This window comes from Chroicocephalus ridibundus, chromosome 1, assembly GCF_963924245.1.
Source record: "Chroicocephalus ridibundus chromosome 1, bChrRid1.1, whole genome shotgun sequence".
NCBI lineage: Eukaryota > Metazoa > Chordata > Aves > Charadriiformes > Laridae > Chroicocephalus > Chroicocephalus ridibundus.
In genome coordinates this window covers 166,129,083-166,153,120 of record NC_086284.1, presented here as the reverse complement: position 1 = coordinate 166,153,120, position 24,038 = coordinate 166,129,083, and the positions used below count along the sequence as shown (strand labels likewise).

The 24,038-nt window shown below is 46.8% G+C and overlaps 1 protein-coding gene across 3 annotated transcripts in view; it reads left to right on the top strand.

The window, feature by feature from the left end:
* Nucleotides 1-24,038, top strand: part of TCF20 (transcription factor 20) — a 128,815-nt gene that overhangs the window by 4,763 nt on the left and 100,014 nt on the right. For 2 of the 3 annotated variants that reach the window (XM_063322570.1, XM_063322564.1), the window contains exon 2: nucleotides 8,177-8,287. The exons of the other annotated variant lie outside the window; for it this stretch is intronic. The gene's annotated coding sequence lies outside the window, so the exon portion shown is untranslated. The remainder of the gene's footprint in view (nucleotides 1-8,176; nucleotides 8,288-24,038) is intronic. 3 annotated transcript variants of the gene reach the window in all.

Genomic DNA, 24,038 nt, shown 5'->3' with positions numbered 1-24,038 from the left:
CCCACAACGCCCTGTTGGTTTAAGCGCGCCTGGTATTTCTGTGCAGGCTAGAAATGAAGGCCTTAATCCTAAATTAGTTTTCTAAGTGCTGTGGTTGTACAAATACTAGTTTGTGGTAGTCAGGGATAAAGAAACATACAGGCAATGAGAGGCAATTGTTGGCTAAAGAGGGGACGGTGTCAGGAAAGGCCCTTGGGGATAGATGGAGGAGCGTGGTGAATTTACTAACCTACAGGTGTTAGGTTTGGTAGTAAATGGACAGAGAGTGTAATTAAGGAGTGCCAAAATTAACACTCCTTTTTGTCTTCAATACCAACACCCCAATTCTTAATAGGATTATTTTCTCTTGAAGGGACTATTCAGATGACTCAGCCTTTGGAGTACCTGCAGGCTGGTGGTGTTTTCTTCCTAGGAGAAGCTGGGCCTGCTGAGTTGTATAACTAGACTCAGGTGCTATTTCTGAGCTCTGCTAATGTGTGGAAAAAGAAAAGTTGGCTGTGCATTTTTATTAAGCCTTGAGGAGCAGTTATCATCAGAAGAGTGCTTGCACAAAACTGCACTACCTTTTTTTTTTTTTTTTTCCTTTGGTGTTGCTACTCCTGGTGCGTTTTCAAAGTCACCGCTGTCAATTTTAACAGCAGACATAGGTTTTTGCTTTTCCTAGCCCTGCCAAAGCCCATGAAGCTATGGCAGAAAATGCTGGATCTCTCCTGGCTTGTCTTCATCGATTAAAATTATGTCCATAGTTCCTAGCTGCAGGTTCCTGGTGATCATGCATCAACTGGGAAGACCCTCTTTGAGTCCGTGAGGTTATCAGTTAAGCATGCGTTTACTAGCAAAGCGAGCATGGGATGCTGAGCGGTAAATCTGAAAGCTCATGATGTTGTTCCTAATAAAAACAGAATAAACCCAAGCAAAACCTAAAAGCAGGTTTTTGTTTGTTACCGTATTTAAGCAGGTACATTCAAGGAATTTATATCCCAACTGGTAACATCCTTAATTCTTTATTACTGGTTTTACTAGAGTACAGTCATGATCTGTATTCTTTAAGAGTTCATCTGTTCCTCTTGCTTATCCAGCTTTGAAGTAGACCTCGCTGATATTAATTTCTGTATAGCCTGTAACCTCATCTATAAAATGAAGGGAATACTTCATACAGGCAGCTGTGAAGTTACATTTATTGTCTGTAAATTGCTTTTAGTAATTGAGCAGAGGAGGTGGAGAGGAATAAAGACAGTGGAGTAATATGGGCTTGTTTTTTTTAATCGAAAAGAACTGCATTATTTTTGTTCATCTGATGATGTGGAAGATGATGGGGAAAGAAAAATGCTTTATCAAGAGCACCCTGAAACTAATTGTTAAGTTTGTAATGAAAACAGACATCTCTGAGCATAGTGATGAAGGCAGCCATCTTGTTTGATAATAACAGAGTCCAATTTAGAAAGAGGCGCAATTATTATTGGAAAACCTGCAGTACCTCTTTTATTTCTGTCTGGTTTGGGTCTGCTCAGTTTTAGTGTCATTGTTTACCTACATGGCTGCCTTCATCATCCAGTTCAGAAATGCTATTGGTAGGTAGAGCCTAATAATAGGTAAAACTCCCTGTTTTAAAACTCCCTGTTTTAAGATTATTAGCAAACACCTCTATTGCAGACTTTTCAGCTAGGCCCCTTGTTTTGTGCGAACCAGTGTACTTGTTGGGTGAAACTGCAGTTTCACGTGGGTAAGGATGGATTTTCTTGCTGTAGCTGAACCATTCTAACCACTTACTCTTTCTAAGAGGGGTGGGTGGTCATACCTTGCTCGTGGCTCTGTGGTCATATTCCTTGCCTTGTGCCCGCTCTGGTGCTAAACGGATCCAGCTTGTTCAGCTTTTGGAAAGCTGACTTGCCCAAAAATATAAAAAAGTGAATAGTTTTCTCCTGGGACAGGGAGCTGAACCTGCTCACCAGGTTCAGGCTAGTGTCAGAGCTGCCGCGCAGGAGGGGCGAGATTTGTTTTGCCAGCAGTGAAAGGTAGGGAATGAAAGAAAGGTGGAAATGGGGCCCCCCTTTTTTGGCAGCAGTGAACTATTAGCCTGGTTCAGCTGTAATGTGAAACCTCGCCCTCGGCCTTCATTTTCAGGTCCCTCCCTTCCCCTCCACTCCTCTCATTCTTTCCCCACGTTATACTTTTGCGCGTCCAGATGCTGACTCCATTCCCAAGCAGCATTTTCAAAAGGGGAAAAAAAAGGGGAAAGGTTGAGTTTCACTGCCTCTGCAGTGACAGGCATACCATAGTTCCCGAGAGCCCATTGCTAACAGCCCATTGCTATGAGCCTAAGAACAATTATTATTATTAGGCTCATATATTATTATTAAAGGACTCAAAAAATAGTAGCCATAACCCTCCTCTATGAGAGGTGAAAAGGAGGCTGCCTGAGAAGATAGCTGTAGGCTGAGCTTGTGAAACAGCTTCTCCAAATGTGGTGATGGTGGCCGTTTGGACTGAGGTCTTGGAGTTGGTGGGACCACATGGTCCCTGAGGCCTGGAATAAATGGCAAGGGCAGGGAAACATTTGGAGAATTTTCTGCATGCCCGTGGTGAGACGGGCCTGAAGTTGAGTACCACGGCACCAGGAGGAGGTCTCTCCATCTCTGAAATGTGACTTGCAATTCCTCCAGGTGCAACTACATGACTAATTTTCAGGCACTGGCAGAAATTGGGAAGGCCTTGTGCGGGACACTGCTGCGGTAGTGCAGAACGATGCTGTCTTGCTCTGGGGATGTGGTGAAGACGGGTGTGCTGAAGCTCAGACTCCGTGGGAACTGGCCAAGGCAAACTTTGCTTCTGCTGACAGGCATGAACAGTGTTCCTGCCTCAGCTTTGGCATTGATAGATCAGTGTATCTGCATTACCCCTAGCTGACTGCAGGGAAGGAGGGATGTGTCACCTAACGAGATGCATGCCCCAGTGTCTACTTAGCGGGGGCACGGTGCAGGTCAGAGTGTGCATTTGGGAGACTAGATGGAGGCGTCTGTTGGCCTACAGTGATTGCTTTATGGCTGAAGGAGCAGATACTGTGCCTGTCTGATGAATTTTATACAGCATGAAGGTGAAGATGATGTCAGTGAAGAGTAGTGTGCCAGAGGCAGCAGGATGCAGTGAGCCTATGCATGTGTGGACTGACCGAGTGGCTGTACCTGGCAGGAGGGGCAGGTTGCAATCAGTGTGGTGCACAAATTGGAAATGTGTGTGCAGCCATTTTCAAATAAGGAAAGTAGTACGGAGGGACGAGGGAATTTGCTCCAACTTGAGAGTTGTTAGAGATTTGTTTCATGCTGTACTGCAGTTGGTTGGGGCTTTTTTTAAGCATTTAAGTCTAAATTCTTCTCGTTGGTATGTGAAGACATTATGGCAATAGAAAGATTATTGTAGGGTTGTGTTGCTTTGCATGGTAAGATTATGCACTGGGTGGCTGTTACAGTGGGTTTGTGTTCCAAGGATGGAGTGAATAAAGGAAAGAACCAGTGTATTGATATTAAATAATGGTGCCACTGGATGTGCTGAGCACAAAGTGTCTTTGTTTTCAAGGATAAGGTTTTTTTAAAATCTGACACACTTACAAGCCAGCTGCAATATTTTTTTTTAAAGACACATTTATAATGGAGGGAGCAATATAGAAAATGCTGTAAGTAATCTCATTGAGAAGTATGTTTTTCTTCTATCCCCTTGCACATGCGTGCAGCCTCTGGGGAAGATGTTAGTGAAGGAGCTGGATAATCGGGGTCTTCTCCGGAGCTGCCATTGTTCTGATTGATGTAGTGGGTATTACCTGGGGGATGTGTACAGATGCAGGGGCTGTCTGGGGTTTCGTCTCCGCAGTCTCCCTTTTTTTCCCACTCCTCCTGGATAGAGATATGTATCCTGGCACTTTTGTCTTCCACCTACATCTCTTTCTCATCTCCTGTAAATACTTGCTGATTTTTTTTTTATTGTTGTTCTTCTGGCACATCTTCAATTGTGCTTGTAGTTGGTGACTCTCCTCCTGTGCTGCTTAACCTGGCTCATGATGATGGGTGTTCCTGTAAGCCAGTCTTTTCCTGGATCTCTTCGCTGAATTTTCCTGCAATCTGCCCAGTCTGGGGGCTTCTCTGCTGTTGTGTTGGTCATTCTAGTGAAGATCCAGGTATCACAGGTGACTCTAACAGTGCTCCAGCTGTTCTGTGGAGTGCGAAGGAGTGCAGTGAAAGAAGCAGCCGTTCCAGGGCCCTGTTTGTCCTCAGACTGGAAATGCCGAGGGTACATTAGAGTTTCCGTGTAGGACTGCAATAATTAAATAGTGCTGTGGGGAGAGGGAGTAGAAGAGCATGTGATGATCACTTCAGATAGATTAACAAAGAGGGGCTATTATGGTGCCAGCAGAAGACATCCTTCTGTGGAGGTTCCTAGCCAGGAAATATTTAAAAAAGCTGTCCCAGAGAGTGAGAGGAAAGCCTGATAGGTCTGTGCTGTAATTAATTGCCCAGATACCACTGGAGGAGCAGCTTGGAGAAGGGAATTCATGCATGAGCCGGGTGTGGTGTAGAGAGGGAAACGGGAATTTCCTGAATTTTGTTTGCAAAGCTCAAGTGTAGAAGGAATTTTAGACATAATAGATGGAAAGAAGGACTAAAATTAATAGGTAGTTCCTTTTTTTTTTTTTGCAGGGCATGCTCCTAGCAAATGTTAGTTGAACATCAATTGAAGCAGTACAGAGCATGCTTGGGAACTGGAGACATTAAGCAGAAAGAGAGAGCGAATCTGATTAGCTCTGCTTTTCGTGCATTAAGCAGAAAGATGGGCTGAAATGTGATTGCAAACAGATAATAGCAGCAGGCTCCTGAGGCACCACCACGACCCAGCATATGGGGTGATGGATCTAACCATGCCATAGAACCGTTTCTTGTAATAGAAGCCGCTTGTTTTTGTGTTGTGGTTTCTGTTGTACTTTCTAATTATCCTGTTCATTGCTGTCTGCCATTTTGAGTCTGGCCACGCGGGATGGCTCAGCCCCCTGGAATGTGTGCACTGTTGAGTACTTCTGCCTTGAATAGTAACTGTAGCACTGGTAGCCAAACGGTGGGAGGGAAGAGCTGCCAAGGCTCAAGAGTCCTAACTATTTTCTCCCTTATTTCCAAGAATAATGGAAGTGACAGCTGCTGCTTTTGCCATGCTGGGAAAGATGAGTGCTGGTGTTGCACGTAAAGCTCTTAACTTCCCTCTGAAAGCGCGAGTATTGGGGTTTGCTGGGAGGAGGTTCCTAGTGACCTGAAGAAAGGGGCATCTATCAGAACTAATTATAAATAATAAAAAAAACTGACTTTGCTACACCAGCCACTTTCTCAGCAAGGTAGCAGAGATCCTGGAGCCAGTTCCAGTCCGTGGTCTCTCCTCCACACAAGGCAAACGCAGCTGAGAAAACAGGCTGGCAGAGGGCTGGCTGGTGCAGGCTGGAACTGGCACTCCAACACAGCATCCAGCATCCCTGCATGCTGCTGGGGGAGTTTTCTGTGTCGATGTGGTGACTCCTTCCCTGAAACAGGCTGCTCTCCTTTCTTTCCACCCGAGGTTTTCATTGATGGAAAGCCTAAATAAGCATTTCCAGAACTGGTGTGGATTGGAGGAATGCAAAGGGAGTGGGAAGAGCAGAGCTCTCCTTAAAATGTCTGAACAAAGCAGAGTAGTAAAAAGCTCACGTGTGTGTGTGTATGTGTGTATTTTAAGGCCAGAAGGGGCGGGTCAGACTAGTGTTTCCGTGACCTTTTCTCAACTGTGTTTTGCCTTTCCTGCCTGCTGCCTCTCCTTGTCTGTCAGGGGACTTCCACTTCCTTCCCGCTGACCTGCAGGGCTGCAGGCAGCCTCCCTGCCCTTGTGGCAGCTCCCAGCTCTGGCTCCAAGCCCAAGCTAATAATCCCGACAGATTTTACTGGCTTGTGCTCTGCTCCGTGCCTTGCTGTAGGGGAGATGGTGTGCAAGGTTGTGGTTTGCATGACTTTTGGCATCACGCTGGCCCTGAGATTCCTCCTGGCGGCTTCCGCGTGAAATCCAAACCTTGTAATAAGCACTGGCTGAGACTCTGGTAGAGCCTGGCTTTGCTCAGTGAGGCCTCTTGCTTCCCTACCTGCAGGTGACCGACTAGCACAGATGTCGTCCAAACACACCTTCTAATTGTCTCTGGCTGTCCGGATGATTGCCAGCAGTATGGGGTTCAGGTGGAGGTAGGAGGTGTTGATAGCCAGGAAAGGAAAAATTCATCAGGCACCAGAGAGGATAATGAAGATCTCCTCTCACCATTCTCCCCACGCATCAAAGCACACTTAGAAAAAAATAGAGCGTTCATCTTTGACCCCCATTAATGGCTGGCTTGGTCTGCGTAAGAGTTTTATGAGTCTGCTGCTGCTCCCACAGAGTTTAATTATTTAGAGCGTGAGGTGGAGGTTTGTGCTTTCACTGCTGATGGTCCGGGGTTCGGGCCCTCCTGACGGGCCGGGGGGGTTGGTTGCAAATGCGGTCCGGCTGGATTTGCAACTGCTTGCTCTGAGGAGCCTAAGGGAGGCGCGAGCTGCAACTGTGCAGGGGCTGGGAGTGTATCCTCTCATTGTGTGAGCTCCTTGTGACCGCATCATGTCGAATTCAAGGTCTGTGTCCTTATCTTCAGGGTACTTAATGGTCTAGGCCTGAGATGCCTTAAATGACTACCTGAAGCTGCTGAGTGGGCACACTTGTGGCAGATCCTGCTTGTTGCTGAGCCTAGAGCCCTCCTGGTCAGTGGTAGAAGCTTTAAGGGCTGGTGTAAGACTCTGGTGGTGACACCTGACTTATCAGACCTGGGCTACACGCCCTTCCTGCTCCCCATGGTGGCATGCCTTCGCCTGCCTGCTTTCTGCTAACAGCCCCCTCCTATTTACCCCAGCTCCTGCTCTGCACTGTAGCAATCACTTTCCTGCTGTAAGGTCTTCAGCCTGCTGCTCCCTTCCCTTTGTAAGTATGTCAGCTTGTTTTTGCCTTCCCTACTTTTCCCCCTCCAGTTCTTCTTGGCTGCTAATCCTCCCAATGCTTGGGAACACAGAACAAAAGTAAGGACCAACCAGGCAACAAACTGATGTGCCCGGAGACCTTTGTGAGCTCACGTTCTCAAACAGGTGGCCGGCCAGCTAGAGCAGGAGTATTTCCCAGCTGTCCTGCTGACCATTCAGCCCTGTTTCCACTTCTAGTGGGAAGGTGCCCAGCTCCAGGTCAGTTGACTGGGACGTGGACTGGTCTGACACATCAGCTGGCCTGCTAGAAGTGGGGTCACACTGACCATGCTGTCCTTCTGGCCACTGCTGGAATGGGTCAGTTCCTCTTGGGGCTGTGCAGCCTCTTACATTGACAGGTCCTGAGGGCTTGCAGTGCTCATCAGCGCTGACACTGTTTGGTGCAAGACTGTAAGTGGAGGCTTGTTTCAGAGCAAAAGTGGTTGATATTGTTGGATCTGGGTTTGGCTGATAGCAAAATTAATTTATGGGCAGACCGGGAAGCCTTGTTTAATGTGGAAGGTTCACACTATATTTCTTCTACCATGCCCATCGATAATGAAAATGCCTATCACAGCAGACGCCAAGCTAACGGGTCGCCTGGTGTGTTGCTGCTTGTGAAGGCTGAGCTCGTTGTGCATGCTGGGGCTCACTTCTGTACTCTGCCTGCTGCCACTTTTTACCCCCTGAGCTCAGGGACCACTTGAACCTTCACCTTCTCGCATCTGCTCTCCTGACATCTCTTTGTACGTGCCTGATCTCCTGTTTTCTGCTGTAGTAAGGGCCTCCTCAGACTCCTGGTTGCATGCCAGTGGGCTCTTCATGCTACCCCTATTTACCCTGGTTTATCTCTTCCCACTCATTTTCCTATTCCTGTTTAATTTCCTTTGGTATGGGACTAATGTTCCAGGTTGTGTTGGGAGACTGGGTTGGTCTGAGGTGGCAGAAAGAGGGTGGAGGGGAGGAGGGGGCTTATGCTGGTGGATGTGAGTTTCTGCCATAAACTCGGATCTTTAATCTGTTGATTATTACGGACCTAGCTAAATCAGCTGCATCTGCTAGACAAATGCTAGGTGCTCTATGTCCTGCTTCCATATTCTACTCTGTTTTTCTATTTTTTTTTTCCTGAAAATTAATAGGACTCTGACCATTGATGATTAAAACATCGCCTGGAGTTTTGGAATGGATCAGATGCATCAATCAAATGTTACCACATTGCATCCAAAGAGAGGAATGCCATCCAGCTGGGGGTAGGGTCTATTTTTTCTTTGCCCCCATCAGCGTCTAGAGTTATTGGAAACCTTGGTTTTTTAAACACAAGAATTTTAATGGAAAGTACTAGTTTTAAAAATTAATTACTTTATTGTGTGAAAAATTGACTGCATGCATTTTTTTTTTACTGTTATGGAGTAATGTTGTGCCTCTTTATATTCAAAATGTTATTAATAATCACGAGGCTTTGCAGGGCTTTGGTAAAGAAAACATTTCAGTAACTACTTCAAATATTTTGGGAGGGAAATTTGGTGTTTTAAATGAAAAGTAAATCTATTCTGATTACTAAGAAAGATGAAAATAATTGAACTTTCTTCAGAAATGTCAAAGTTCAGGTCATTTGTCACGGTTTTGGAAATTAATGTAAAACAGACTAATGCCCCTGCATAAACTGTTCCCCTTGCAAGAGGGGAGAGGAGGCAAATAGATGAGTAGGAAGTCACATCTTTGTGTGCTACTTATGGGTACTTGGCTACTGTGGCAGCAGGTACAGCATGAGACCTGGAATGAAATAAAAGGTTGGAGAGTGTGAATCTGGAGCCTCACGTGAGCTTAAAGCACAGGTTGCAGCCCGAGCGGCAAACTGAAGTGGCTTTTTGGCTCCCTTCCACTTGCTAGTGCACGGCTACCCATTATCCTCTCGCTGGTATGCCACTTGGCTGTCTCAGCAGAGAGGCTGCAGAGACAAAACACTTATCTGGCTCTCAGAAGGGGATGGACTTTCCAGGTCAGGCATGAGAAGATGTGTGTTAGGGTTTGTGTCCGGAAGTAATGCTGTTCCAGTGTTGCTCACTTGAAATTCGAAGCGTCTTATGCTTCATGTTGATTTCCTGTTCTTGTTAAAATTGCTTTTGCTTTAGAAACGAAGGGTCTTAAAGCTGAGGGGTTTGACAGAGCGTGCTGCAGAATGATTCTTTTCTCCTCAGTATGTAAGTTTCCTGAATGAATGATTCTGAAGTAAATATTTCCCTGCAGAGCCTGCCTCTGTTAAGTTTTTACACTGTCACAGCAATAGCAAGACTAGTAGTGCTATATTAATAATTTTTATGTCCCTTATTTTGGACCTTTGTCAGTCATTTCAGCCTCGGCAGGCTGGGAGAGATGAGAAAAGCACGTACATGTTTTGCTGCTGTTCTCTCTGCATATCTTCTCAGGGTAGGCAAAGGATTTTGGTCTCCAGAGAATGTCTATCTGGAACCTTTTAGCGGTGCTAAATTTATAGAAATAATACCAGAAAACAGCATAATGGTGTCTCATTTCAGTCATCTCTGCATAGGGTTGTACTGCTTTCATTGGACGTCTGCAACAAGTGTGGCTCAGATGTTCGTGAGCTTTGCCTGGTTGCTGTAGGTGAGGGAGAGGTGAACCTTTTATGGCTCCCTTCTGTGGGATGAGCCCAGCCAGGGTTTTGCTGCTTGTGTATAATCAGTCCCAAATGTTTCTTTGCTGCTGCAGCTGCACATAGTTTTATTCAAAACTGGGCTCCATGTCCTCAATTCTTTCCCTCACCCTCTTCAAAAGGGAGGGAGATGGTCAGGTAGTGTGTGTGTTTCCTGAGTAGGTCTTGGTTGAGGTGAGGAGCAGAAGACTCTCTGGGCAAAATGAAAATGTGTCTTTAGAAATGAGGCTGATGTGAGGATGTCACCAGAGAATTCAGTTGGTTTAAATACAAACTGTTAGTGTGTCCGTGCTTGTGCTGAATTCCGGAGTTAACTGTTGCAGGCTTGTGCTTGGTGTTAGCAACCATCTGAACACCTTCCAGCTTGGCTGTCTACTAGGTACCTCTCCTTCAAATCCTGTTGGAAGCATGGCACTGCATTTCGGGAAGGTTTGAAGGGCCACTGGTGTAACATGCATGAACTAGTGGACATGTTTCAGCGAGTCTGTGTTCTTGCAGGCAGGTACTGAACAGTTTGAGTCAGATCGGTCTATTTTGAGTGTTATTTAGCAAGTGGGTAAGTAGTTTGCAGGAAATTGGAGAGTTAGCTCCTATCTGTTGCTTGTGGTCCAAAGCGGTCGATTTAACCCCAGGCAACGGGGGACCCATGGGTTGGGTCACAGATAGATGGATGGATGGGACTGTCTAGGAGAGGAGAATGTTCTGCAAAGAATTTAATCTTGTATCTTAAGCCTGAAATAGCTTTACTGAGGAAAGACAAATTTCTAGAATAATTGTTGGGGGGAAACTAATGTTTCTTTAAAACTGGATTGCATTGTTTCAAATTCTGTTTTTGAACATCTTGGCTTGTAAGAAAGTTTGGCTCAAAAATTGCTGTGTGTGTGCAGAAGGATCTGCAGAGAGATTAACGGATAAGAAGAAACTTGGTCTAATTGTTTTGTGTTGCACTCATTAAAAGATCTTTTCATTTGAGACTGAATTTTTTGCCATGGTTTGTACCTTTGTAGTTCAAACATACTCTTCTTCTGGTTCTCTGTTCTGTTAAGTCTCCCTGAGAGCTTGTATGTACAGTTTGAAGAAAACAAGATGTAATTGAGTTAAGATTTCTTGAACTTAAATTTTAATACTTAAATTGCATAGCCAAATGGCTTGGCTGCTGGTGAATGATTATAGTTCAGAAAGAAACTAAGATGCCTTGTTGGACTTCAGATGTCATGGTTGGAGCAATGAGAATTTTTTTTTCTCTTTCTTTTTTTGCAGTGATGGGGCTGGGGCCTTAGTCCTTGCTTTGTACTTGCACGCTTCGTTTAATATACATACGCATTTGTAACAAAAGACTTTTTGCAAAGCAGCACTGATTCCTTCTGCAAAACAGAGAGAATTGGGAAGCTGAGCTGTAAGACTGTCTTTCCTTTTTTTTCTCTCCCCCCTCCTCTTTACAAGAAGTTACTTTAAATAGGGAGCTGTTCGGCAGGTTGCAACCAGAATGCTATAATAAGATCTCTGTTCGCTCTCCCTACTTTTTCACATGCAAAGTTGTGGCTGTAATTATATGACAGCTGCCCTCTTGGCTGACATGCAGCAGATTGAACTGGGGATCTCCAGAGCTAAAAGTGTGAGCTGCTACTCTGTGAGCTAAAGCTCTATAGCTGGAGGCTGTAATGATCTATATCCTTCCTGACTGAGTGTAGAAGGGAGCTGCAAAAAGCACTTGCTGAGTTATGGTGCATACAGGGTACTACTCACTGTGTACACGGTTACTTCCCGGGTGTACTGGAAGCTTTCTTTGAATGGTTTGTGAATTGCACAAACTGTTGTCAACTCATGGGTGCTTTAAAATGACACTCCATTTTGAAGCCTTTCTACCTTAAATAAAATAACTTTACTAGCCTGTTTGTCAGGCACAGATGTTTGTTGCTGTATGTGTATGTTGTGCTGAGCATGAGGGACCCTGATGTTACTGAAGTCCTTCAACTCTAATGCAATGTAGGTAATTGTTACCAATACTAAGCGCAACATGAAAAATTCTGCACCACCAGTGACGTTCAGACAAATTTGCCTTTTGCTTTGCCATTAAAATAGGTTTTTCATAGATGGCACCGTGTGAGCTTTGTAAAAGCAAAGGAAGGAGAAGCTGGAATTGTTGGAATCTCTCCTGTTTCCTAAGGACCAGGAAAACCTGAGCAGTGCCAAAGTTTGTCAGGCTGAGGAAAAATGAGGGGAAGTAGAACCATATGGAGCTTCATGAGTAGTGTCAGCCGTGGGTAGCTTCTGCAACCAGTGTTGTGGGAGAGGGGGAAGAGTGTTACAAGTTGAGACATTAATTCTGAACTTTGTGATGTTCTTAACACCTCCTTTCCCCCCCATCCCCAAACCAAAAAATAAAAAAACACCAAAAAGGGAGATAGGCGTCTGCTAGCTTTAAATGGGGCAAAATATGCGTTCCTGTCAATCTGCACAGTTCAAAACCAAGCTGATCTTTCCCCGCGTTCAAAAAATATAAAAAGGATATGTTTAAGGGAGGCAATTAAACATTAAATAAAGTCAAAACTGAGGCAGTCATTCAGACCTAAAACACTGAGTTAGTGCCAGCCCAGTGTGTCAGAAACTTACTTGATACCATATATATTATTAACAGGGACATTCTCTGCTGTAAATTAAGATAATTTACATATATGTTAGGTCATGTCCAATTATACAAGTCTGACCATACTAAGTCATGGTTTAGTTAATGCGCTGCACCCTAGTTGCATCCTCCACTGCCTTTCTTTGCATGAATTCATGCACACAGGGTTAGTATAAAGATACCTGTAGCATGGACTAAGAAATCCCTATTTGCTCACCTCCCACCTCACATTCTTGTCCTGTATCACTGCTGTCATCCCATCGGTTGTGTGGATGCAACCGTTGGTAGGGCCGTGGTGTAAAATACATCAGTGACCTGATGTGAGTCAAAAGCTCCATCCCTCCAAACATGTGAAATGTCTGAGGCTACAATGATCTAGTCCACGGTGCCGCCTGGCAAGCAGAACTTGGGCAGAACTGGGGAGGAGATGTTGCAGGACGGGCAGAGGGAATTTCTGAAGTCAGTCTTACTCCTGAAAGAGGTGTCTTGTGGGACTGGCCCCATCAGGCTATCTCGCCAGTCCTGGGACTCAGTTCTCTATTTCCTGCCCCGTCGCTCCTTACAAAGGCACTGGGATGAGGCTTCCTCCTCTTCCCCCAGGAACATGTTCCACAGCCTAATAGACTTCACTGTCAGGAAACATTTCTTGATTATGCTTTAATCATGGGTGTCAAACTCCTTGGTCCCTGGGATGACCTTAGCCTGCATCAATACAAGTGGCTTCCTTGCACATGCTGCTTAGAGCCTGCCTGCCTCCCCTTCTCTGGTATTTATTGGAGATTGGTTTCAGCTGCAGGCAGCTGTACCTTGGCTAAAACTCATCTGTCCTTAGCACCGCTGTTGGAGGCCATTGCAGAAGTACGGAGTTGGGAGCCCATATTAAGGGCCTGAGTTGCGATCTGAGATGGGCTGGTCACTCAGAGTAGGTTTTCAAGAATCCAGGCTGCTGTCAAGTTAAGCATATACAAGATGAAGCAGCATTCACGTGCATCTCTACCTCAGATAGAGCCAAGTCCGAGGAATCTGTTACAGCAAAGCTATCCCCTGACCTAATTACGTTGCTGTCAAACTCAGGAGTGCGAGTAAGGCTCCAGGATATTCCTGCAATCAGTTTAAATCAGGTCCCTCAGTTGTTGTTGTTTTTTTTTACATAACGGAGTTTGTGTCGTCTATGTTGAAGAGGGTAGGGAGAGCAACCCACCCGTGGTGGAAATACCAACCATGAGGCGCTGCAGTGAAGACTCTGTGTGCAGTGTATCCCGTTTGGGAGGTGTGGGAAATGAATCTGCCTTGCTCTGTGTTCAAGGCATGGCTCGCTCCCATGGCTGATGGCAGTTACTGCCAGCTTGTGGTGGCTGGCTGCGAGAGGATGGATGGGTTTCCTGGGGGGAGGAGTGTGCACCCACTGTGTCACAGCTCTGGTACGCAGTAACAGTGTGGTTGCACTAGAAGACTTTCCCCCCCCCGTAGCACATAGCTGTTGTTTTGCATGTGTGGACTTCACATAAGAATTTGCTGTCTTCCAAATCTCTTTGTTGCCGTTTCCTGAAACCCCTCTGTTCCTTGTATTCCCTTTCCAAGGTAGGATAAGTTGAACAGGTTTCAGTGCTGCAGAGGTGAATATATCTTTGACTTGTATCATATCATTATGAAATCAGCGCTATTTTCTGATCTGTTCCTAGTACAGTCAGACATTTTGCTTACTCTCCTATCTCCTTCTGTGATATTGGTAGACCTCATTATGTGATGTCTTTTTACAGAATGGATGTAATTACTGTGGAATCAGAGGGTGTATGAACTGTGCAGATAATGACCTGTTAAACTGTTCACAACTGAAATGGCTGTGAAACCAGAGTCCTGAAGTAGTTTCCTTTAATGTTTCTCCTGATCCCCGTCGCTGTGCCCAGGGTGGACCCATCTGCATCCCCATCCGCATCCCCATCCTGCTTCTGTGTAATCAAGTTCATGTCCTGGCTCCCTTCTGCTCCTCATCACTCTGCCAAGGAGTTATTTCTCTGGTGTCCCTGCATGGTTCCCACTCCTCACCTGCTGTGGGTTCTCATCTTCCTCCTTGCTCCTCAGAGGTTCTTGTCCACCTTTCATCGATGCTTTACCATCATCGGCTCATCTGCGTAGCTCTGCCTTTCCTGCGCTGCCTGCTTCACAAGGGAGAGCTTTTTGCTTTCCCCCATTCCCATGGGAGAAATATAACTTGTGTCTCACCTAGAGGTGCATAATACATGGCCACGCTGTCACCAGGTTTTTGAGTTCTTATGTCCTGTTTGGCTCAGGTCCTCTCTTTCCAGTTAGCCATGCATGAAGTATCCTTCTTCCTTTATCTTTGTTTTCATGGAGTTTGTGCATGCAGCGTCTTGCTCTCCTGGGGCTCGGTGCCATGCCTGTTGAATCCAAGGGTGTAGTTTTACGAGCGCTGTTTTCAGCAGCCCCTGCTGCTGCTGCTGCTCCTGAGCTGCTTGTTCAGCTGTGCCGTGCAGCTGAACATGCTGCTGCACACTGAACTGGATCATGGAATTGATCTGGATTAAAGTAGCCAGGGTGGAGAGGAAAGCTGCTTAACCCCATGATTTGCCCAAAGAAATACTTGAGAAACTACAGTTTCAGGGTACTTTGTCTTGATAGCGCTTTGACTAACAACCCCCTGGTTTAGAAATCCCTTGTTTAAATGTAGAGTTGCTGCCTCCCACTCTTCAACCCCTCCTCCCAAACGAGTAACACCAGCAGCCACCTGCTTCAGGCTTAGAGCAGCTGCTGCAGGTTAAGATGTGCTGTGCAGGAGTTCCACAAAGCGTGGGCCACAATGCCATTCAGAAGGGTCGAGGACCCCCTGGAGTAAAAATGGACGTGTGTCAGAGAGTGTGCAAAACCATCCTTGTTGTTCGGCATCTCAGATTTAGAAAAGGCTTCTTGCTTATTGTAATCGCTGGTCTGGGTTTACCCTGAGCCGTATTAATGTTCCAGGACATTGCTGTGTCACTTAGTTTCTGGGAAATACAGCATACCTCTGGATGTTGGCTTGAAGCTTTGAAAATACTTGCCCCTGCCCTGCCCTGCGGGACACGTTTAACCTTCCCCATCCCTCCCAAGCCACTTGAGTGGAGCCCTGTCTGGTGGCTCTGCTCCTGCTCCTCCACTCGGCTTTCATGCACCCTTCCCTGCCTTACTGTTTGTGTGCTCCCAACTTCATGCTGTCCTGGGATTAATTTTTGTTTAAGGTCTTCGTTCCTTTAATGACAGCGGGAACCGAAGGCTGTTCTCTGTGGGGGCTGTGGTGTGCGGCTGTGCTTGAGGTAATGAGACTTGATGAAAACCTCTTGTTACTGTGGCAAGATTTCTTCCTTCTCTGTGTTTAAGAAAAGGGGAGGGGGGGAGAAAAGAAAAAGTGACAGACCCTGCTGGGTATGTTAATATATTTTTAATGGCTTGCATGTGGCTAGCTGAAGACTTATTTGTCCAGGCTGTGAGAAAAGTGGAGCAGCATGTTATTCTTGTGCACCTTTGACTGAGCTTAGCCAGGAGTTGAAATGGGAGAGAGGGAGGGTTGAGTGAAAATTTCACAGAAATCCTGATGATACAAATGAAATCTGCTAGAGATGGAGGGGGGTTGGCAGGGAGAGGAAGAAGATTGGATCCCAGATACCTCCTCCCCTCCCCAAATCTTCCTCTTTTTCTGGAATATTCCACCGTCTGCGATCATCAAGAGAGCTACTGTCTCAGACTGTGGTGTTTCTACCAGTGGTGAGGGGAGAGATTTTTCTGAAATAATTGCCATGTTCCTGACGAGAAACAAAAGGGTTTACGCCACGGTGGGGAGCTGGGGAGGGGAGGGAGCTGGTGGGGTTGCAGAGGGAGGTGCAGGTCGGGGGAGGGGGGCACTGGGCATTTTCCCCTTCCAGCCTTAACGTGCTAGTTAAAGTGCAGGCAGGATGATGCTGGTGGTCTGAGCCGGCTCCCCGGGGCAATGGGGGTTTTGCTGCTTTCCTGTTCCAAACGCACGCAGAGTGCTGCCGGGGGCTGGGGGCAGCCGGGCTGGGGCAGCTGTGGGTCCTGAGGTTCAGAAGCCCGGCAGCCAGGGATGCGGTGTGGGGCAGTGGGTCAGAGCAGAGGTGCACTCGGTGGAGCTGTGAGGAGGAATACGCACGAGGAGAGCGAGAGCTGCTGGCAAAGAATTAATGCTGCATAGCCCTGGTGAGAGGGGGAGAGAGCAAGCAGCGAGGAGCCCTGGTGTTGGTGCGTGCTGATGAGACAGAGCAGCCGGGAGAGGATGGCCCTGGTGGCACATTGAGAGGCTGGCTGGAAGGGGTTATGATATGGACGGGTATGATGGACCGAGCCCACCCCCCGTGGCTCCCACCGCAGGAGGGTTGGGGGGGCAGTGGTGTCTCTTTTCCGTCCTTGCAATGTCATTCTTACAAAATCCCAATTGAGGGCGATGTAACCCTGGGGCAGGAAGGACAGAAAATCAGGTAGATGCTAAACCAGCTTTTTCCCTGGTGCCAGTAACTTGTTGTTCCTCAGGAAACAGCTACTGTGCCAGCTCCTTATCTCCCCTGTATTCAGCAATGAGCTGAGCTCTCTGTGTCCACTCACAGGAGGTCACCCAATATTTGGCCCACGTGGTTTGGGTGGGCCTCCTCCAAATGAGGAAGCCAATGTATGAGAGGCATCTTCTCGTCAAGGCCATAAAGGCATGCCAGCATCTGTTGAGGCAGGTGCATGATTGGGGTCACTGTTGGGAGGAGGCTGGGGAAGTTGTTTTCTTGAGTCCCTGCCCAGTCCTGGAGTAGCGTGCGTGAGAGTTGCCAACAGTCCTCGTCTGGCTTCTTGTTCCCATCAAATGACTGTAGTGCTGGAAAGCGTCCTGCTGCAGATGAATGCCCCTTCTAGGTGGCAACATCTCTGGGTGTTCCTCAGACAGCATCCCAGCAGGGTCAAAGCTGTATTTCTGTCTTTTCCTGGGGGGGAAATTAAAAGTTTGACTGTATTTAATTTTGGAGCCGAGGAATGGTGCTAGACTGGCAGTTCTAGGGACATCCTTTGTAGCCTGCCCCTGCCAACATACCAGATTGCTGACTCACAGCCAAACTGTCCCCTCTGATTTTTAAGTATCACAAAAACAGTTTGTGGAGATTTCTCTGAGGATACTGTAAGTTTCTTTGCGTTACAGAAGACTAGAAGCACATATGGTGAGTTACTGATATCTAATTGAAAGGACGGCACCTTGTTAGCCCTCACTGACCGGATAGCTTGTCTGATCTGACCACAGTCTTATTTAGATTTAAATTAACTTTCATCTGATTTAGTAAAAATCGGTTTAGTGGTGAAACAGGCAAATCAGGGACACATTTGTGTTCTTTATAAATCTGTCCACACAGGGGTTTAATGCCATTTTACCCGTCTGCTTAAAGTGCTTCAGCTTGCCTCTCCTTGTGTCCCTGTGCAGGCAAGGCCTAGTTTTTGGTGAGCGTCCACTGCTTTCTTAACCCAGTTTTTCAGCTGGACTGAAGTTGCTGACGGCATCATGACTTACCCAAGAGCATGAGTGAATGTGAATTGGCACGAAATCAAAACCAGAGACCCACCAGGCTCTCAGTCCTATAAATTCTGGGTTGTTGAAGCCCTGCTTTGCTTGAGTAGCCAACAATAACAGTCAGCTCGTACAGTCATATAGTATTATTTTTACTCAGGCCTCTTTCGCTGATAGTATGCTTATAAAACAATTGAAGGGTTTTTGTTTGTCTCCTTAAGCGTGCTTTCTAATGTAGTGTTCAGATTAGTTTTAAAGATGACCCAAAGGGAATGTTTGTTTTACACTAGGCTTGTACCAATTTATCTCTTCCCCTCACCCCACCATGATGGATTTAAGAAATGGTACTGTCATCAAGCCTGATACATCTAAGGCTACAATAAAGAATAATGCGTGCTCTGTGTTTTAATTTTTGGGGGGGGGTTAGTTAGGGAACTGCTGCTGAGGTATAATGGATGTTTCTGTGAGCTCTAATACTTTAATTGTAGGTAAGAGAGTTTTGAGTCTACTGGTTGTCTTCAGCGTAAAACAACTGAATAAATACAAGTCTTGGTACAGCCAGTAACAAAAGCAAGTGGAGACCAACTAGAATTTGACATGGGCTGAGTAAAATCCCATTCCTTTTTAAGCATTACAGCTTTCAGTTTCTCACTGTTTAGAAGGACATAATTTTCTTCATCCACTGATTGTCATAATCTTTCAGCCTAGAAAAAACTTCCATTGCTAGGTGAGGAAGATGGGGGAGGTAAAGGAAACAGCCAGAATTTTTGTCTTGACTTTCTTTATGTAGTATGTTTTTAAAAATAAAACAAAATCTCCAAACTAAAACAAAAAACAAACCACAGAGTCACATGCACCTGTCTATTTTTAGTTTTAAAGATTATTTTAAGGTCATCTCTAGCAATCTCATGCCACAAGACACTTGGCTGTACCATCCCCTCTGCTAAGATATATTGCCGTAGCCCTGCTTTTCTGTAGGCACAAGGATGTGCAAGATGGTTTTCTTGCTTTGTAGTTGTTTACTGAGGCAGAGCTGAAGACACTGATTTGACTTCATAGAAGGAAGCCATTGGGGAGGGTCTCAGAAGACCACAGAGTATCTTGCTGATGTTGTATGCAGGTGAAAAGTGGGCATGTTATTTCTGGGAGGGGAAAGGAGTCACCTGGCCACAGTGTTTAATTCCCTTATGCAGGAAGGGGAGCACACAAGGCTGGGGACAGGCAGCTGACATGGGTGCCCACCAGAGACCTCCGTGTGTCCAATGAGGGTGTCCCAAGGAAGCGGCAATCAGGTTTGATCGTCAATTTAATAATCCTTCACCCCAAGCTCACCCCCGTGCCTCTTCTCTCACTTCCATTGGCCCTTCCCCCTCCTTGGGAATCTGCAGTCACATAGTGGCGAGTAGGGAATTGCAGCCTGTGAACTGCACCCAGCAGCTCGTGGTGGTGGTTGCGGCTGCGGCTAAATCAGCCAGCTGAGCACCTGCTGTCTCCCTGCTAAGGGAACTGAGCAGCCAGCTATTTGTTGTTAAAGTGACACTGTCAAAATAAAAGTGCTATTTTAAGCAGGCTCTTCCTTGCATTCCTGAATAATGCACTGGGCTATTAAACTAAATGATATTTAAGAAATCGCATTGGTCTCCCATTTGCAGCCAGAGGGGATGGCCTCGAGCATCAGGTATGAATTACCTACGCGCCCTGCAACCACAACTTTGAATCCCAGCAGGCTTGACTTAGCCCTGTGTGCTGAGGTCGATAAATTGACTTCCATGCAGCTTATTATGTGGGGCTCTTTCAGATGTGACCTTATTAAAACCTGGAGTCTTCTCTGGACATTAACAGTCCCGTGGCTGTTTCCCTAAGTATAGAGGAGGGTGTTGCTGCAGTGTCCTTGACAAAATCTCTTCCTTCCCCAAAAATCTCCGCTGAGAAGGGCACGTGCTGGTCGTTCACGGAGCCTCAGGCATGACTGCAGCATGTTGCTGAGTGAATGGAATCTTCTGTGAGGGGCATCAAAAGCAGATCTCAGCCTCACGCTAGTGTAAGGGCTGAGGCTACTAGCAGGCAGGCTCTTCCCTGAACGGGTAGTTGCATACTACACTTGATTACATTGTATTGTTGGTGAGATTCCTGTTTTTCATTAAAAAAAAAATAAAAAATCCCAGCTCTATCTATCCAGCTGTTGTATCATTTCATAACCTCAGACTGTTTCCTTCCCTCCTCCTGACCTATCAGATCGTTTTTGTAGTGCCCTCAGAGCCGCCGCCTTCTCTGTCTCCTCTTGAACTTCCTACCCCCATTCTTCATATGCTTGGCCACAAGTCAACATCGAAACGCCTGTGTACTCAGATGGGAGTTTAAAACTGCTATGAGATATTTCATATGTGGAAGACAAAACTGAATTGCTACAGACATGCAGGAAAGAGAAGGGAGTGACCCAGCATCCTAAGCTGAGGCTTGAACTAGCGCCTGCTCTTTTCTCCCCTGCCTCCCAGCCTCCTGAGAAAGTTGGAGGTTTCTGCCAGAGTGTCACATCTCTGCTTCTGATTATGTTCCAGTGCTCTTTTTTCCTGGCCCTTTTCTTTTCATCCTTGCTCAGAGCATCTTGGGTGGCACACAAGTAGAGAACGGGCCTTTGTACCTGACACCAGCTCTTTTGTCAGGAGGGAAAGATGAGCACCATGGTTAGGACACTGTCCCTGGCTTTGGTTCCCCTGTTCAGATGCTCTGCTGCCTGCAAAATGGGGCCGTTGCAGCCCACAGGGCTGGAGATTGGGCATGCTTACAGCCTGCAAAGCGCTCGACAGCGGGAGAGGGGAAGGCTGGGGATCGACAGCTGCAGAGCTGCCCCTGCCCTGCAGTAGCAAAGTGGAATTGGCACCTTGGGCTTCACTGGGAAACAGAGGGTGAGAGCTAATAAAAGATCAGTTTCTAATCTTCTGTTTTTGGGGAAACGCTGAGCAGCAGCAGAAGTGCTGGAGCCGCTGATCTACAGATTGCTGTGGCTTGGCTTAGTCTTGTTTCACATTATAATGATTTTCTGCGAGCTTGTGTGTGTGTGTGTGTTAATGAAGGCTTTGGTTCGGTACAAGCTGTTATTACTGGACCACGATTCCTTGGTATCTTTCACAAGCAAGTGAATTTTCCCAATGTCCTGCCTCTCTGTATGCACATGCATGCACATGTGTGTGCACTTGGGGATCTTTCAGGATGGAAAGTGCAGTGGAAATGTAAAATACTATAATTATGTGCAGCGTTCATTTCTATTTTTGCTCTGCAGTCAGCTTGGCAAGTGGAACTCTGTGTCTGGGTAGTCTCATATCTGATCTGATCTATTTGTCTGTGCTTTTTTGCATTGTGGTTTACAGCCCTGCAATTGAAACCTTCAAGATTACTTAAAGATGGAATGAGAGTGTGCTTCCATTGAGCTTTGTAAAGGCCATTTCTTCTAGTGCAAAATAATGGGCCTAAATGACTTGACAGTGTTCCTTTTAAATCCACCACTTGGTTCCTGAGGGGGCGGGGGCGAGGAGGTAATGTATAGGTCTTACAGGAATAAAGCCAGTGTTTTGTGCTCCCCTGCGGCTCTGCAGCAGTAGCTCACTGACTGACCCTATTAGCAGAGCCGTGCTGTCATTGCGGGCGAGTCCGGTGTGCGGACGGGGGACTGAACTAAACAAATAGCGTGAAGTTGGGGGATGCAGTGAGGCTACTGCAGCGACTGCCAAATGGGGGGAAAATGAAGTGCTGGTGGGGAGGAAAGGATACTCCCTTATAGCTCAGTGGTGAAAAAATATGTGAGTCTTTCCGTCTCTCCAGTTTCCTTCCTTCGAAGGTGCAGCCGTGGGAATGACAGGTCTGAGGAGTTCCAGTGCAGGCAATGCCACTAGAAAGGCAGGTTGGAGGGTACATTTCTTTGAGCCGCTCCTGAGCCCGTGCACCAGCATCGCTCTTGGAGAAGCTGCAACTACTGCTGGAACCTCTTATGGATGGATGAGAGGTAGAGCCAAGGCCTCAATCAATCGATTGTTAAAGATCCCACCGCACTTTTCACGAGATGAGGGGACAATAACCTCGGTGTCCTGGCCCGATTCCAGTTCATTACTTTCTGCCTGTCTAAAATTCCCCCTTCCCCTCCCCCTGCCGTTTATCCTGGAGAAGTTATCATTTGCTTCCTCTCCTAATGACTCACGGGTAATGCTGCTGGCACACAACTGATGCTTTATTTCATCCTGGTGATGAGGGAGTGATCCCTGTGATTTGGGGTCTTTGGGCTGAAAGAGGTGCTATGGAAACACAAAGATGTTTGGAGTATACACATATACACAAAAGCGCTGTTGGTTACTGTTCCCTTCAGCTGCCGTTTCGGAACAGGTAAACAGGTTTTCCAGCTGCATCTTCCAGCTAAATCCAAATCATAAATGCGCGTGTGTGTCTTCAGTGTGTGTGTGTGTGCTCGTAAGCCTGTCTCTTCCCCCCCCTTCTGTCTTGGAACAAGAAGAATGTGTCAAGCCCTCTGGCTGCAATCCAGGACTCTCCGTGGAACTATAAATCGACCCGTCAGGGAGGGGGAAAGAGATTAACGTTGGCCGTCTTCATTAGTGAGTCCCCAGAGGAAACTGGGTCTGCCATGAGCCGTGAATGAGACCAGCTGAGAGAGGAGGGGGGAGAGTTTGCGGTTTTTATCACTGCCTCCAGAGACCCTGGAGGAGTGGAGGAAAAGAGTGTGGTAGGGATGGGAGGATGTAAAATGAAGGAAGACGAAGCTTTCCAGCACATCACTCGCTCCCTCATTGGAGGGCAGGTAGCTGGTTGCTGCTCCTCCGCGCCAATCCCTGACCTGTGAGCCCATGTGTGTGGCTAGAGTACTTGGCATGCTAATTGGGAGCAGAGAGGAGCGAGCCCAGTGGCAGTGCAATGCCCTGCCATGCTAAACAAGTGCCGGTAATTGCATTCAAGGTACTTTCATTATGTCAGATTTTTCACAGAACCAGAAAAGTGCATTTATCACGAGCGGCATAATTCTTCTTGGGCATTGCTCCGGGTGTGTGTGTGCTTAATTCCCTGCCCCCCTCTCTCCCTCCCAGAAAGATGAAAGTAATTCTTGTCTATGTTTCATTCTCACTTGCACACTGATTTTTACAAATAGCTGCTTTGAGCTTCAAACAACAATCTCTTTCTTCCTCGCTCTGTTTATTGTGTATGTTTGCACTGCAGGCTCATGCAAACGCATGCATGCACTAAGGTACACGTGTGCTAATTGTTGTTTTTCCAGGCTGAAGGAGGGTATGGAGGCTGCAACTGCAGCTGGTAACGTTTCAGGTTCCCTTGTAAAGTCCCCGAGAGCCTGGATTGTGGTGGTGCTCCTACCAGTAAAATCTGGTTTAAGCTGGTAGTTGTCTTCCCCCCCCTGCTTCTTGCAGTGAGTGACGCAGGCTCGACAGCTCCAGATAGTGATGCTCTTTATTCAGGGAGCAGGCATCACACACATCGTGGCAGTACCAGCTACGAACGCACACTGTTCCTACCAGGGCACCTAGATGTGACCTGAAGGGACCGGAAAGAGGGAAGCTTCTTGTCTGTGCGTATGTGGTCCTTGTCACCTCTGCAGCATGACAACAAGAGAACCAATTAGTGTCAGTTGTGGTGGCGGTTCTTACTGATGGGGACACAGACCCGGCTAAGATGTGAACTGAGACATCATATGTCTTCCCGTGCTGCCTCCCCGCGCGTCTCTGGGGTGGGGGAGTCGCACTTGGGAGCAAGGGAGCTCTTGGGAAATGCAGCTGGTGCGTGCAGCCACGTAGGTTGCTGGAGGTGCGAGAGACCTTTGCAGGCGGTTGCAGTTACTGATCTGCCCAGCAAAGATCTCTGCTAAAACTTGTTGTCCTCTTCTCCCTCCCCTCCTCACCGCTGCGTTTTTGTTCTCTTGCTGTTTTCCCCTTAGACAACTTACTGCCCTCAATACGTGCACAGCTTCCTTTCTCCACTCTACCTTCATTTCTGCAGTCCTTTGTAAAATACAGTGCAAGGCTTCGCCTTTGCCTTTAAGCGCCCAACCGGTGCGTAGACACCTCTGCTATGGAATTTGTCAGCTTCTTTAAATTGTTTTCTAACTAGCACTTGCAACACAGCTGTGGGTCTGGGCAGCTAATATTT